General features: G+C 39.7%; 1 protein-coding gene across 8 annotated transcripts in view; it reads right to left on the minus strand.

The window, feature by feature from the left end:
* The window catches only part of GRM7 (glutamate metabotropic receptor 7), a 1280044-nt gene that overhangs the window by 1204971 nt on the left and 59187 nt on the right, over positions 1-15886 (minus strand). The window contains exon 2 of one of the 8 annotated variants that reach the window (XM_039481465.1): positions 11979-12145. The exons of the other annotated variants lie outside the window; for them this stretch is intronic. The gene's annotated coding sequence lies outside the window, so the exon portion shown is untranslated. The remainder of the gene's footprint in view (positions 1-11978; positions 12146-15886) is intronic. 8 annotated transcript variants of the gene reach the window in all.

Genomic DNA, 15886 nt, shown 5'->3' on the forward strand with positions numbered 1-15886 from the left:
AAGTTCATGTAATCCACACAGGGATGTAAGGATGGGTCCTTACTCCCTCTTACCTCCGTGTTCAAATATGAAATCCAAGTCACAGTCTAGCACTCTGTTCTGTGAAGAGTTAAAGTAGTTACCCTTTAAGTTGCCAGCATTTGCCAACAGTTTTCCTCTATCCTTTTAACATGCAAGAAGAGCGCAATCCACTTTAAATGGGAGTTGGGGCAGGATGGGGCCCCAAACTGCAATATCTCAGATTTCATTGTGTGATAACTGCTGGTATATGTTGACATTTTCATAGATTTTATGGCCAGAAGGGACCACTATGGTCCTCTAGTTTGACCTACATAAAACAGGCCAAAGAACCTCACCCAATTATTTCTGCCTCAAGCCCATAATTTCTATTTGAGCTACAACATATCTTTAAATCAAGAATGGATGTTTTCTAAAGACTTCAAATAATGGAGAATTTACCACATCCATCAGCAAATCATTCCAATCGCTAATTAGCCTCACTGTTTTAAAAAGTACCTTATTTCTAGTCTGAAGTTGTGTAAGTTCAACTTCCAACAATTGGATCTCATTATGCCTTTTTCAGCTAGATTAAAAAGTCATCTACTACTACTTTGCACAGCAACCATTGCACTTAGATAGATGAGCATAAGATGTACACTCAATTTTTGTGGAAAAATTGGTAATGACATTTCTTTGTCTAATCAGGATTCACTATAAGATTTCGCTGACATAAAACCAAGTTAAGTTCATGCACAAGACCCAAATAAGTACACAGCTAAGCCTTGATAAATTACACTAACTACTGGGAGACACAGTAAAAATTACAGAGTTTTGTAAATGACAAAGTGAGTGATCAAGCATCAGAGGCAAAGACGATGCATCACAAAATGTACTCTCTTATGCTGACACCATTTTTGTTCCTGTTTACATAAGTAGAAAAGAAATATTACATTGTTGTACACTTGCTTCGATAATCTGCACACCCCGTAATTCACAGATAAATCCAAACAGTCTCTCCCCACTTCTCAGCAAGTATTTAATAGCAGAGGGAATCAGTGAGTGAAGTAATAAGATTTCATTACTGTACAAAGTATATTTCAGCACACTTACTAGTTTAGGCGGTTAATTTGATAAAAGTAGTTTAAAATTATTTATGATACTACTCCAGAGTGCATTTTGTGATGCATTATCTCATTGCTTGATCACACACACCAGTTCACAAAACTCTGATTTTCACTGCGCCTATAGATCCATTATTGCTACCACTGGCAGTGGTGGAAGGAGTAACAGACAAAAAGGAAGAAACACATGCGAAGTCAACACCTACTACGACCGACAAGCTAATAACTTCCCAGAATTACAACTCAGAGGCCTTGTCAGGATCAAATTATTTCCTCAGGACAAAGCATGCATTAGGAAGCAAGCTACATGGTGTTAGCAGCTAAAAGTTTCAGGTTCAAAGGTGGAGGAGGAGTTCTTAAAATTTGCAAACACCACAGGCTTAAGTCCCTCCCCAGAAATCTGGTCAAAACAAAATACCTCCCCTTCGCCTACTTAACAGGCATTGCTTCCCTCTCACAAGCATGGAGTCAAAAGAAGGAAAAAAAGTTAGTTAAGGGGAAAAGGAACAGAAGTAGTTCCTTGCCTCAGTTTCCCCACCTCCTAGTGTGAACATCTGATAGACACATATCACTTCAACACACAACTGTCACCCTTTTCCTTCTACTGCACCCTACTCACGGTTTGGTGTTAGTGGTTAGTTAAGTCCCAGAATCCAGGAATACACATGGGCAAATTCATCTCCACTCCATACATGCAGCCTGGCTTCTGTCAAGAGACTCCTTGCTGCCACCTGTTTTCTCTTGTTGATAGGCTGTCTCCTTTGCCAGCCATGCAAGACTGAGGCTTCCATTATGGTGACTTTTCATTCAGGGCATATATTAAGTTCAGTTCTGTTGCCCATTTTGTCACACAGATTAGGATAACATTTAATTACCCATACACCAAAAACAAATTTTAAACAAACACTACCAAAATGTTCACGCTAGGATTGTGCACAACAAAATATGCAAATAAGGTCTTACTCATTCTGTCTCTTCCCCAGGTTCACTAATAAATGGCAGCAGAGAGTTTCTTCCCTCTAGAGTAGTGGTGGGCAACCTGTGACCCACAGGCCGCATGAAGCACACCAGAGTAATCCATCAGGGTAATCCGCAGGTGGGTCACGAGAGTTTGTTTACATTGACCATCCACAGACACAGCTGCTCACAGCTCCCAGTGACCCCGTGGAAGCTGTGGGCGCCATGGCTGTGGACTGTCAATGTAAACAAACTGTCTCATGGCCTGCCAGCGGATTACCATGATGGGCTGCATGCAGCTCGCGGGCTGCCCACTACTGCGCTAGAGGTTCAGGCCACACCCTTACATCACCAAGAGGACACAAGAAAAGGACTCAAATTGATATCCACCCACATGTTAATATAAATGTAAAGTTATTTCAGTAAAACCTGTACAATATTATGTTTACATTACATCTACTCAGCCATCTCTACCTTTAAAATGGCTAGAGGGTTGTAGACAATCTATGGTGCTCCCTGTCTCTGGGGACTGAGTGAATTCGTGTCCTGAGCTCTCAAAGGCCTCATCCATAGAGGGACCCACATCTCCCATTGACATCAATGGAAGCCTCAGATGCTCGGCCTCCAGCAGGATCAGAAGAGCCATTGTTTTTGGGCTAGACCTCAGACACATAGGGAGCAGGATTACATATCCTGCTGGCCAGGATATCTTCCTAGTGCCAGCCATGAAGATCAGGCCATAAATTGATAACCTGGGGTGGGGGGTCTAATGGGAAAACCAAGGTGGAAACTGAATTTTATTCTCTTTTGACTGCGATTCCACAATTCACTGTATATGAGCAGATCTCTGCACCTGTGTACAGCCACACTGGCTTCACTGCCCTCATATTGTAAATGGCAGTACCAGGGTCTTGCATGGTAAGGAAGGGATACGAGTTTCCTTGGGTGAGCAAAGAATTCCCGATCAGTTGCCAGCTGACTGTGTGGTTTACAAGCTGATGGCCACATCTGAATATTCATTCAACTAAATCTTGAGATGTTTAATTATTGTATTTAAAACACTGCTGCCTAGTAAATTGGATGGTCTTATCAGAGCTCTCAGTAAATTTAGCACTTCTCTTGCTTTTATTACAACAGGGAAAAAAAATATATATATATCTTTTAAATAGCCATAGTCTAAAAGGTTAAAAAAAAACACTAACAAAAACCCTGACAATAAGGCTTGATATTAGATGTACAATGATTGTTATACTGAAGTATAGACTGCAAAGATTTATGGAAGTCTAGCAAACTGATCCCAGAAGAAATACAGATTACACATCCCTGAACAACCAATAAATACATTAGTCAGCTCAGACATTAAAATTAGGCAATAATGCTGGTTTTGTCCATGTTACAGATTTCATCCAGAGCTAAACAGAGAATAGGTTTGAGCTCTTTTGTCTTTACAGCTTGTTAGTAACATATTATATATAAAAATAAAGCCCGTGGGCCTGTGTGATTTTTTTTTAAGACAGTAAAAATGAGTTTCTCTCAACATAATAGGAGAGTATCCTCTCTTAAAGGGGAGTACATTTAGAGAAAAATATCTTTAATTATTTTTAAAAATCTGCTGCTTCTTGAAGTATGAAAGCTCATATTCTCCCATTTCACTTTCCGTTGCTTTCAGGTTTCTAAAATAACCTTTTGGATAGGTTTACTTGCTATTCAGTATTTAGTAGTCAAAAGAATTTAAACCAAAATAGAATATGTGAAGTATATATACACTTGGACAGGTAAAACATTACCCTGATTCTTATGAAGGCTCAATCCTGAAACCCTTTCTCAGGGAGTAACTCATACTCATAAGTAAGGATTGTTAAGGTGACTAAGGATTTGCAGGATTAGGCCTAATATATCTATTTGTATCTCCCCCCTCTCTTCTGAGCTGCTTAGGTTCACCATGCGTGGTTTGTATAAATCCTGGCCCAGATTAAATAATCATGGAACAGAGTGGGCTACACTACAGCAACCGCTGTATATAAATGTCTCTTTTGACTGCTATATTTGGCTTTATGGCACACTCTGAGCAGTAAGCGGTGAGCATTACAGCCAAGCATTTATTATCTCTTACAATAGAATTGTAACAAGCAACTATTTTTTTTTCAACCTACAGTTTAAGCATCAGTCACATAATGACATTTTGTAAGGTAACGTCTTTACTGCTTTTCTTAGGGCGGGAACAGGGGTTCACATTCTGTGTGCTTCTTTCTACACTGCTTTTAGATGAATATTGCAGTTGCCAGAGGTGGACTGGCACCCCAGAGGTGGTGGGAGACGTGTTTCTGCATTGAAGCCCCTTTAAGAATTTGACCTTTAACCTCTTTTGTAAACTGTGTTCTATGCATTTCAGTGTAAGAGGTAGCCACTCATGCACAAGATAATTCTAGGAATTTTTCTGCTTTCAAAATGTTCTCACTATGTTTAAATGGTTCATCACTGTTGATTGCTTTATATGTCGCTTTGTATAGTTTGCTCCCATCATAGTCACTTCTGTGAGGGAGTTAGGAGGGAGTCCTCCAGGCAGACAGCTAAGCGCAAAGAATGCTCAACAGCACAAGGAGGGGACATTTTAGGTGAGGACTCCAATGTCAGAGCAAAGTTAGATATATAGGGCCCCAGCCAATCCTCAGGTCCAGTCAACCCTGGCTCAGAGAAGGACCACTAATGTGTTTCCCTTGGACACCACTGGGGCCTGCCGTGAATTAACCTTGTCTGTGACAGTCCCCAACTAGGTATAAGAGACTACCCCGCCACCCCCCTCGGAATATCCCCATTCCAATGCCCGCACTGGGGGCACTGATGGTGATGGAGGCGATCTGGGGTGTCTGGCAGCTGTATTCTACGACGAGATTTCTATGTGCAAGAGAATCAACAAGCCAGTTACATAGGTTTAAAGTACGCTTTGTACAACCTGAGTAGCACACAGCAGATTTAGCAGAGTTCCGGATCTGTGCGGGGTCCCCCAAATACAGTTAGGCTGGAATTCCACTGAGATCCAAAAAGAGAAACATCTCAATTCAAGTTGGAAGCAGACCCAGAAAAAGTTGCATTGCTCAGCTTCAGGATGTAGGCTTGGGAAATGTATAACCCGCTAGGGTTTCTTCCCATAACCTGCTGCCCTTTAATTAAAGAAGCCTGATCTTCATTACCAGAATCTGCCTGGCTATAAAGCAGGTAGATTACCACCAGTGGAATACTTAGTAAATCTTAGCCACATGAACACCACAGATATTATGCAGAAGACCAGTAAACAGAATGACAAAAATCAGATGCTCCTTTTGTTTATAAAGCCGGCGCAGAAGTGTTCTGCTTTGTGCATAATTTGGGGTGTTTGCTGTCAGGGTTCCAACAATTCCCTAACAAAGATCATCTCTCCTACAGGTTGACCCTATATAACTGCATCTATTACAGAAAGAACTGTAGAAGTAAGGACATTTTTGATTAAACAAAAAGGAATATTAGCTGCTTTTATGCTAATAGAAATAACATCTTTTTATTTATTAAAGTTTGTAACAGTTGGAACAACAAAAGTCTTTAATCATAAAGTCACTTGCCTTTCAGATATGACAGGTAGACAAGTACATTAGTAATCCAACCTGCTTTTACCTATCAAATGATCGCTCAGCCTGAATCTTTCAGCAAATACCACAGAGTAAAAGGGGAGGGAAAGCCCTTTGTTTAAAGCTTTGTAAAAGCAACTTAAAAGCAATTTGTTTCCAAGGAGGCTTGTTTAACCATGGAGTTCACAAATTAACCCTTTTTATTTGTGGTCTATCATTAGGGATGATGTCCTGAGCCAATAGGTCCGCCTCATGGACAGAAGGGACAATCTTTATGGAACATGTCCCCATGATAAGCTTGGGTTTTTTCTTAGATATAAAACTGTTTTAACCTTCCTTAAACCGTTACGTAAACATTAGCCAAATACCCGAGTTCCATATTAAAATGGTTTAGGAATGAATGGAACTCAATAGCTCAGTCCAGGTGAAGCTGCTTGCGGCTGGAAGTTCTTTATTCTCAGCCTTCCCAGTGATTGTTTTAGTTTCGCTCTAACGCGGCAATGCAAATTGAACTTTTTGTTCATAAATTATTCAGAGGTGATGCCTCGATTTGAAATCGATGGTCGATTTCTCTGCATCTTCCCATCACTGTCGCGACCAAACCCTTTCGGACTTGCCACCCCATTGAAGTCATATGGGGTTGTTGTACAGTTTGTGACCAAAGAAAGTCATAAGTCTCATGAAGACTTCTAACAAGTTAAGACTTGAGAGAAAGCCGCTGAAGAACTCTGTGTAAGCGCCAAAGCTTGTCTCTCTCACCAACAGCAGTTGGTCCTAGAAAAGATATTACCTCGCCCACCTTGTCTCTGTTTCCCATTAGCATTCGTTGTGTGACTAAGAATACACCAGCCAAAACCGTATATTCTTGCAGCATCATGCATTGTAACTACCCTCCTTATGACAATACCTCCAACTACAACTGTGCTGTAATTAAAGCCATTGACTATATAGCAGATTGCTAAGTACCATCATTAAAACTACAGTGTTTTATAACTATTGCTATTTATAGTGTTTCCTTGCTACTGAAGCATCAGAATGCTTGGCTAATTAATTCACTCCCCACCTCTGTTTTGTCAATGGTTTCCTTAGCTACAGCCTTTATTGATATGATGGGGTAGAATCCACAGATACATGTACTAATAGTCCCTTAATGACAAGTACCTTCCATGAGCTACTGGGAAAACAGTCTTTGATCAATTATTTTTCACAATGATATCAGTACATATTTAAGGGCCAGATTTTGAATCCCTCACTCACATTGGTAAACAGTTATTCATGCTAGTCATCTGGCTGATCATGGGAGTAACTGCTCACCAGTGTGATTCAAGGGTTTGTAATCTGGCATCAAGTCAGATTATTAATAAACTTGGCTCTCAAGCTCTATCATGGAAGAGCAAGTTTTGCCACTAAAACCAATGCCTGAGATGTTCACCTTGAGCCATTGTGGGCCTAGTTTTCAGAAGTTCTGAGCACCTGCAGCTCCCTTGAACTTCAACTGGAGGTGTGGGTGCTCATTACTTCATGGAAATTGGGCCCAGCAGATCAAGTTAAAACTCTCAAAAACCAGTACCATGTCTTGAAAGTTTGGACCTAAACAGTTGCTTCTCTCTATTGAATTAGAAAGTAAATTTTCCTTTGTCCTGTAGTGCATACAATATACTATTAAAATAAGTCTGCTCTGGAATTTATTTACCTTCTGAGAATGGTCAAAAGACAATAGAAGTGCACATAATAAATAATAATATTTTGATCTAACATAGCACTTTTTATCAAAGTGTTTTACAGTTAAATGGCCCTGTAAGTCAGGTAACTAATTTTATGCCCACTTTTCAGATGGATAAACTAAAGCATACAAAGCAATTGCATGGCAGATCTCCTGATTCCATTTCCTGTTATAACTATTTCTCATAGTATAAAACAACAAGGATAAGTCTTGCTATCTAACCATTTTTTACAGCTGTCCATCACCACAGTATCTGAGTGCTTTGCACATAAAATCAACAGCAGTAGTGAAGACTGTAGTGGACCTCCACTGAGTCTCTGGCACCTCTCCATTCTTCACTCCTAATATAAAATCATGAACATCCTTATTTGAGTTAAAAGAAAGCCCCTTGCACCATCCTGGAATTCAGCTATTTCCCACATAACCACACACCCCAGATAACACCAACATCTGCGTAAGTAAAAGTTTCAGGAGAACCAGAGAACTTAACCTGGATAATCTTGTTGCTGGACCTCAATACACAAAGCTAAGTCATATGTGAGTTGTCAATTTAATCAGCCAGTTGATGTGAAGAACAAATGGTTTCAAGAGCAGATAAATTACTCACCAATATCTGCTTTGCTTTGAGGATCTATAAACAGAATACATCACTACAACAGGGTCCATGGATCACTCAAGAGCTGCCCCTTCCTTCCCTCCTTCCATTTAAATTGACAACACTTTTCCACCTACACTGTGCATTAGGCAAACAACAAGCTTTAGTTAAAGTGGACAAGTCCAATATTTTAACAGTAGCTTTTCCGCTTGAAATGCTTTCTCTGTTTACATTGCAAACCTTGATTTGAGGCATTTATTACTTAACCAGTGTGATAAAGTTCCTCCTCTACCTTGGTGGGTCCTGTGCTTATTGATGGATTTTGCTAGCCTGAGAGATCTTCCTGTGTTGGATCAGGAGTTTGTGGGGGAACTTTGTGGGGGAACCCAGCCCTGCCCTCTACCCTGGGTTCCAGCCCAGGGCCCTGTGGACTGCAGCTGTCTAAAGTGCCTTCTGGAACAGCTACAACTCCCTGGGCTACTTCCCCATGGCCTCTTCCCAACACCTTCTTTATCCTCACCACAGGACCTTCCTCCTGCTGTCGGTTAACGCTTGTACTCCTCAGTCCTGCAGCAGCACATCCTCTCACTCCCAGCTCCTTAGGCATATCTCACTAACTGGAGTGAGAGCCTTTTTATGCCAGGTGTCCTGATTAGCCTTAATTAATTCTAGTAACTTCCCAGTTGGCTACAAGCGTCCTAATTAGCCTGCCTGCCTTATTTCTAGAAAGTTCCTGAGTGTTCTGGAATAGTCCCTGTTATCTTACCCAGGGAAAAGGGACCTGCTTAACCTGGAGTTAATGTATCTACCTTCGACCACTCTCTTGTAGCCATCTGGCCTGACCCTGTCACACCAGTTATACGTTCACCAGGAGAAAGAAGATGTAGAGGTTCTCAGTTCAATCCATTTTTTCTTTACAAAATCTGTTTTGTCTGACTTGATAGTGGAGACAGCTTTGGAAAACAAAATAATCCTGATTCTCCATTGCCTTGCACCTTATGTCATTCACACCAGTGCAAAGCGAGTGATATTTTTGCCTTTTAGCTTCATTTTTGAGCCGGATTCTTAATGCCTTGTACCCTGGGTTCTCATTTCCATCTGGGCAAAGTGAGTGTAAAAATAACATTTTCACTTGCAGGGTGCAAGGCATTAAGAATCCGGCTCAAAAATGAAGTTAAAAGGCAAAAATATCATGGATGAAATTCTGGCTCCATTGAAGTCAATTACAAAACTCCCACTGACTTCAATGGAGCCAGGATTTCACCCCATGTGTTTTATTTATGGTAAACTGTGCCAACCAATTACTGAAAGCCAAGTTCTGCAGTTCATACTCAGATTATCAAGTTCAATAGCAGGTTCAACTAAGGACTGCAGAATTTGGGCCTGATGATTATCATATCATTACAAAATAAACACATGGCAGGAAAATTAGAAAACATGAAATGCCTAACACATTTGTCAGCACAAAATGGTGGAATTACCCAGTGGTGAATCAGGCTAAACGCTGTGCATCAGTCTGGATTTTAACATTTACAAATATGATTTGGCATATAGAATAACCACAACTTACACCTGACTTTCTGATTACCCACCAGCATATGACAAGTTCAGAATTCCAGTCTCCCTTTCTCATGTTAGCAGTAAATTTCTAAGAATGCTTGGATTTCTGCAAATAAGAAGCATTTACGAAGTGGTCCATTTTAAACAAGCAGGAGTCTTAGAATTCAGAAAAAAAATAGTTCTGTCAGGCAAATTGAATGTGATCAACAGAACTCCATTTTTCTATTGTAAAAATAGTCTTTGAAGAATTCTCCATTTGTATAATGAACCGTCTACTCCAAAGTAGTCCCCCTATGGAGGAATGCCAGTCTTTTAAAGTGTTATTGCCATGGGCTCATCTCTCACATTGGAAATTCCCTAACTGCAGTTGATCCCCTCAGATCACAAAGAAATGTACCCTTGTGAGCAAAATGGAAAAGAACAAATTGGATATCTTCCATAGTTCTGCCCATCCTGGAATGGATAGTTATGATTTGTGAGCAACAGAAAAGCGAGAGTGGATGCATCTCAAATGTTGCTGGTTGACACTGAGAAACCGATAAAATTTAGCAAAATTGGATCAAGTGTCTATCCCCTACCCAGCTGAACAGACACTCAGATCCTTAGCTGACATAAATCGACATAACTCTCCCAACTTCATGGAGCTATGCAGACCTACAGCTGCTGATGATCTCGCCTAGAGGAAGCTGGCCATTGTAAGACAACTGGAACAAAAAGACTTAAAAGAACTATGTCTTTAAGATGTGACAACAATTGTAAAGGAGTTTCTCAAAAGGGACAGTGTCCAGATCACACACAACCATAGCAGGCGGTCTCATGAGAAGCCAAGGACTGGAAACTGAAGCTCTCTCTTATTCCAAGAGTTGTTTTCAGCATGTAGTTGTAGAGTCACGTTAGTGAGGCAGCGCAAGCAAGCTCGCATGGCCACACCTTACAAACACATCTGTTTTGTGATCAGAGGTGAGTAATACCTTATTCCATGAGTAATCCCATTGAAATCAATTACCTTAAAATCACAGATTAAGATCCTGTTTATTGAGAGTAAGATCCTACTCAGTGAGAGTAAGAGCAACAGAATCTGTTCTACCTTACGATACTGAATCCAATGTACTGTTTAATTTTAGACCAGGAGTGGAATCTTCCATCAACAAGACTTGTAATCTTAAATATATGACTTCTTGAAATACCCATCCTAAATTGTTACCATATAAAATTTTCAAAAAAGTGCTAAAGTCATTTAAAAACCTAAATCCTACTGAAAGTTAAAGATACTTAAGTAAAGATACTTAAGTGAGCTGGGAGCCTACTTTTCCTTTTGTAAAAAGATATAATTTTACAAAAGGAAAATTTTACAAAAAACTAAAAATAATTGTCTGAAGAAAAGTTAGCCAGTTACATTGCAGAGATATAAAAACAGAGCAGGTGATAGGAGAGAAAAAGGAAGTCATGATAAATAAGTCTTCAAGGATTGTGCTGTGACTATAAAAGCAACAGGAATTATTTTGTGTTGACAGTTTTGGATTATGTAGAAAAAAAACTGCCACTACTTAAACTAATATCTAGAAGAGACTGGACGATAAATATATGTTGCCTTTCTAGAGGTTAGAGCATTGCAGGGAGATCATTTTTTATAAAGTTACTCTGCTTCAGATATGATTTATGCAACACAATTCAACAGCAAACAAGTTTTCTTGAAATGCACAATAGACTAGGGACAACCACAGCACTGGTTCTAGCAGGAACCAGATGTGGGAAATGCAATACAATAAATAAAAACTTATACTTATCACTTGCATAGTATTACATTTTCAATATGCTTTACAAACATTGGATTGTATGTCACACTCATTTAATTAGACTAATGAGTAGCTGTGTTACCCTTGCCCTGTAACCTGGGGTGCCCTTTACAATGCCTTGGTCCTTGTAACCTCTAACCTGGACTGCTCACAAACAGCCTCCAACATGTAAGTCACTTCCAGCACTCACTCTGTCTGTCTGTCTACCCACCAGCCACACCTCAGCTCTTACCAGCCTTGGTTAAGCTACAGGGTGATCCCAGCACACTCCTAGTCCCAGAACTTCCCCCAGAAATGTATCTCTCGTACTGCCCAATCCTCTCCTGGACCATACAAATATGTTAATTCTGTTATTCCTTTAAGGGAACAATATGCACACAACTTGTTACCCTAAATGGAGTTACCCAGACACTTTAACTTGAACACATGGATTAGATAAAATAGTAAAACAGAAGTTTATTAACTACACAGGATAGATTTTAAGTGAGTACAAGTAATGAGGCACAAAAGTCAGAAATGGTTACAAGAAAAATAAATATAAAGGGCTTACTGGTGCCTAACTTTACAAACTTTATTGTATTCAAAGCAGTTCTCTCACCACATGCTTTCAGCAGTCTTACTGACCAAAATCTTTAGATCAGGACCCTTCCCCTGGAGTCCAACAGCTTCTTCCTTTGTCTCTTCAGATGCAGTGAATGCAATGAGCGGAGAGAAGGAAGGGGTCCCTTGGTGCGTTTGTCCCTCTTTTTTATAGTTTCAGTCCTCCTCTTAAACTGGCTTCCGGTTCTCAGCTGGAAAAAAAAAAGTCTGTGGAAGGATATTCCTGGCTGGTTTTTTTCCACCTGTTTGAACTTCCTTTGTCTTCCTTTCCTTCTTGATGATTTTGTTTACTGCTTAAATGCAAATTAAGACAAGCACACATTCCTTTGTTTAGGACAGACCTGTTTGCCAACCTCTGTTTGGGCAGAGCTATTGGGTTTGGAACATGTGTTAACACCACCACAGAGGACAATCTTTTAACATCACATACAATGTTGCCACACAAATTTTACCAGATTACTACTGACCAGAAAATGATGATTTTTTAACTGCTACCTCACAAGGCATACCTTATGCAAACATTACAACAACAGTTAATTAATGGGTCAAACTTGTGATCTAAATCCTACTGAAAGTTAAATGTGATTGACATTTTTCTAACAAACATTTATAATCTAATTAGATTTTTAACTGTAGTAATAAAGTCTGCAGGCCTGATTCTCATTAACACTGCAGTGTGCCTACAAACCATTTTTTCCTGTTATAACTACATTGGTTAGGGGTGGGAATTTTACCAATATAGTTACATCCGTATAACCCCTACTATGGATGCAGCTATACCAGTATAAAGATGCTTTATACTGATATAGTCTTTCCCCTTCCCATATGTGAACAGAGCTCCTAATACAAGTACACTTATACTGGTATAACCGCATCTCCCATTCCTTGGTGGATCTCTCGAGCATCACTCTACCCTGAGAGGGTGATGTGCATTTGATGTTTTGGGACAGAGGGTATCTCAGGGGTGTGTCTGGAAGCAGAATTTGCCCTCATGCAAACCTTATGTAAGTGTGGTAGCGCAAAAGGGCCAGCAGAAAATTTTTGAAGAGAGGTTTGTAATGATCCACCTACAGTCTCTTGCAACAGTTGTACTTGTCCTTAAGATCATTCTATTCCATTCTCTTGCAAAAGCAAGCTTGACCCTTTCTATAGAATTTAGATTCAATTTATTTCATATTTTAAATTCATAATTGATCAAAAGGGATAACAGCAAGATGACCTGGAGGTGAGCTCAAGACATGAGATATAATCATTTCCTTAATTGTCATGCCTGAATTAAATTAGTTTTGCACTCTATGTATATAGAGGATGTGTAAAATTGAGGTCTTGACAATTTGTGGTCATTAGAGGAGTAAGGGAGTTAACCTCTCTGTTCTGGACACATTCCAGCTGAGGTAATTATAATCTGCCTATCTAAACCCTCTGCAGTTACAATTGGATATTCTTCTTCACTTTCTGTTCTCAACATTTGTGTGTTATTGGTATGTGTTGTTAAATAGTTGTTGCCTCTTCCCCCGGAGAGGGCTGCATTTACCATCCCATTCCTAATAATTAATTCTCTACAAGATATGAAGTTTTTCCTTTGTAGGGGAGGGGTGTCAAAATGAGCAATGAAGTGTATAATTCCAGGTAGTATTTAAAGGTAACTCCCCTACAGGGGTAGGTCTTGGAAAGTAGCTCCAAGGCTCAGTGTTCCAAAATTCACCTTGGCTTATAGATTGTTGTAGCATCCAACCCATTGCTCAAAACCATGGCTTAGAGACATCCATAACTTCTGATGTGTTTATATCTATAACACACCATTCAAGTCCATAACATGCTTACAGCTTCTAGAATGTATTCACCATTTATTAACCCCCATTAATCATTTATTAACCCATAAGCTTTTTATACAGTGGAAACTTAATATAAAAGTGTGACCAAGAAAGGTAATGTCAGGGAAGCATTTTAACATGTAAAGAAGGACAGTTGGGTCATATTCATCTAAATACCTCTATTTCATAGCATATTATGATTCTGCATTACATTGGGGTTTGATAATACCTCCCTTGTTAATGGAATCTACAGACTCTTTTGCATCTTTACTTTTGCACTTTTCCTTCTTCTGTAATTAAGAGTGAGGGACCAGGAATGAAACATGGGTTTGCAAACATATATGTAGATAATTGTCATCCAGCCAGCCCTGAATTCTCACAGGGTAAGTTCTAGGCTCTTTCTGAAAGCCACTCCCCTTTATGGTGTCTCAAATTGGGCACCCAAAAATGTAGGACCTCAAAAATCATAGTAACTTTTGAAAATGTAGGCCAATGGCCATAACATAAAAGGACAGAGGGGTACCATAGGTACAACATTAACAATTAAATGTGGAATGAACAATAAATTTTCCATGCAACACATGGGAATGGATATTGGCTGAACATCTTGGGTTAATCCTACATACCCACCAGTTTGTGTTTAATGCTCTCAGAAATTACAGTTTGATTCTCACCATTAAACACAGGGCAGAAGCCAGGTCTTTAGGTAAACTAAGGAAACTCCACATGGAAAGCAGGAGAGAATAAAAACTGCTGACAGAACAGGGCACTTTAAAATTTGAATCAGTACAGATTTGGAGACTTAGCCATTGTGTAGAATTGTCACAAATGGAGATCGTGTTGATTTTCATTTTTAACCGTTTACAAAGAGCTTGACACTGCCTCCCATGGGACCAGATTCTGCCAACCTCTCTCACAGTAAGTTTCCCCTTTGAAACCAATGGGATTACTTGCCAAGTGAGGTACTACTGAGAGCAAAAGGAGTCAGAATCTTGCCAGCCTTAGTCATGCTGAGAAGCTCCTTACCCCAGTGAAGACAATGGAATCCCTTGTGGTATAAAGGGCTTCGCAAGATGAATACAGATGCCAGAATCTGGCACAAAAAAGGAAGCGACAGGAAAGCAGGAGGGGAAAAAAAAATATGAGAAGTGCTAACATGCAAATATACATAGCTGTCAAACACACACATTCCACAGTTTGCCACTTTGAGTCTTTCGTTTACACTTGTTTGATGCTGCTCAGTTGCTTCGATTAAAGAAAGCTTTAGATTTCCCCCAAATTTTAAAAAGCCAAAACATTATAGCATTTGTCTTGGCTGTTTCACAAAAGTAACAACAAAAACCAAAACCGCTAGCTTCAGGCCCACACAAAACAGCCCCAGCAGGTAGATCAAGTGTTCTTTTATTTCTGTAATGACAGCCAGGGTCCCACTGTGAACTTGGCAGTATAATCCTCTCTCAATCTAGGAGAAGAAATTGAATTTGCCACTGTAATTATCTCAGGCATCTCTAGGCAAACTGATGAAATTAGACATATAATCTATATTGTACATCCAGAACATGAAGTCCTTATTTCCAAGCTAAAAAGAAAAATTTGTCATTTAGCATGAAGCGGGTAAAAAAACAAAAGTATTTTTATAATGGTGGTGTTTGTGGCAAGGAAAGTAATTACCCCAGTGAAAGTTGCTGGCATTAGTTGAATATCTGTCAAATATTAGAGAGAGGAGGTGAGTGAGGTAATATCTTTTATTGGACCAACTTCTGTTGGTGAGAGCAAAAAGGTCATCTGATTCACCAACAGAAGTTGATCCAATAGAAGATATTACCTCACCCACCTTCTCTCTAATATTCTGGGCCCAATACAGCTAGAACACTGCATATATCAGTTATAACAAGGTAAAGCTGTGCCACAGGTGGCTCAAAGTCCTATCACTGTCCATCCTTTCTGGGCTCCCCTTGTTTAATCACTGGATTTCCTTTCATTCTTACATGCATCATAAATCAGCCTGTAAGCAAGAACTGAGTCCTCCTGGGCATTTGTACAGCGCTTAGCACCAATGGGGTCCCTGATCTTGGTTCCATTTTCTAAATGCTTCTGCAATAATAATCTGGTTATTAA

Source organism: Mauremys reevesii, linkage group 7, assembly GCF_016161935.1.
Source record: "Mauremys reevesii isolate NIE-2019 linkage group 7, ASM1616193v1, whole genome shotgun sequence".
NCBI classification, from domain to species: Eukaryota; Metazoa; Chordata; order Testudines; family Geoemydidae; genus Mauremys; species Mauremys reevesii.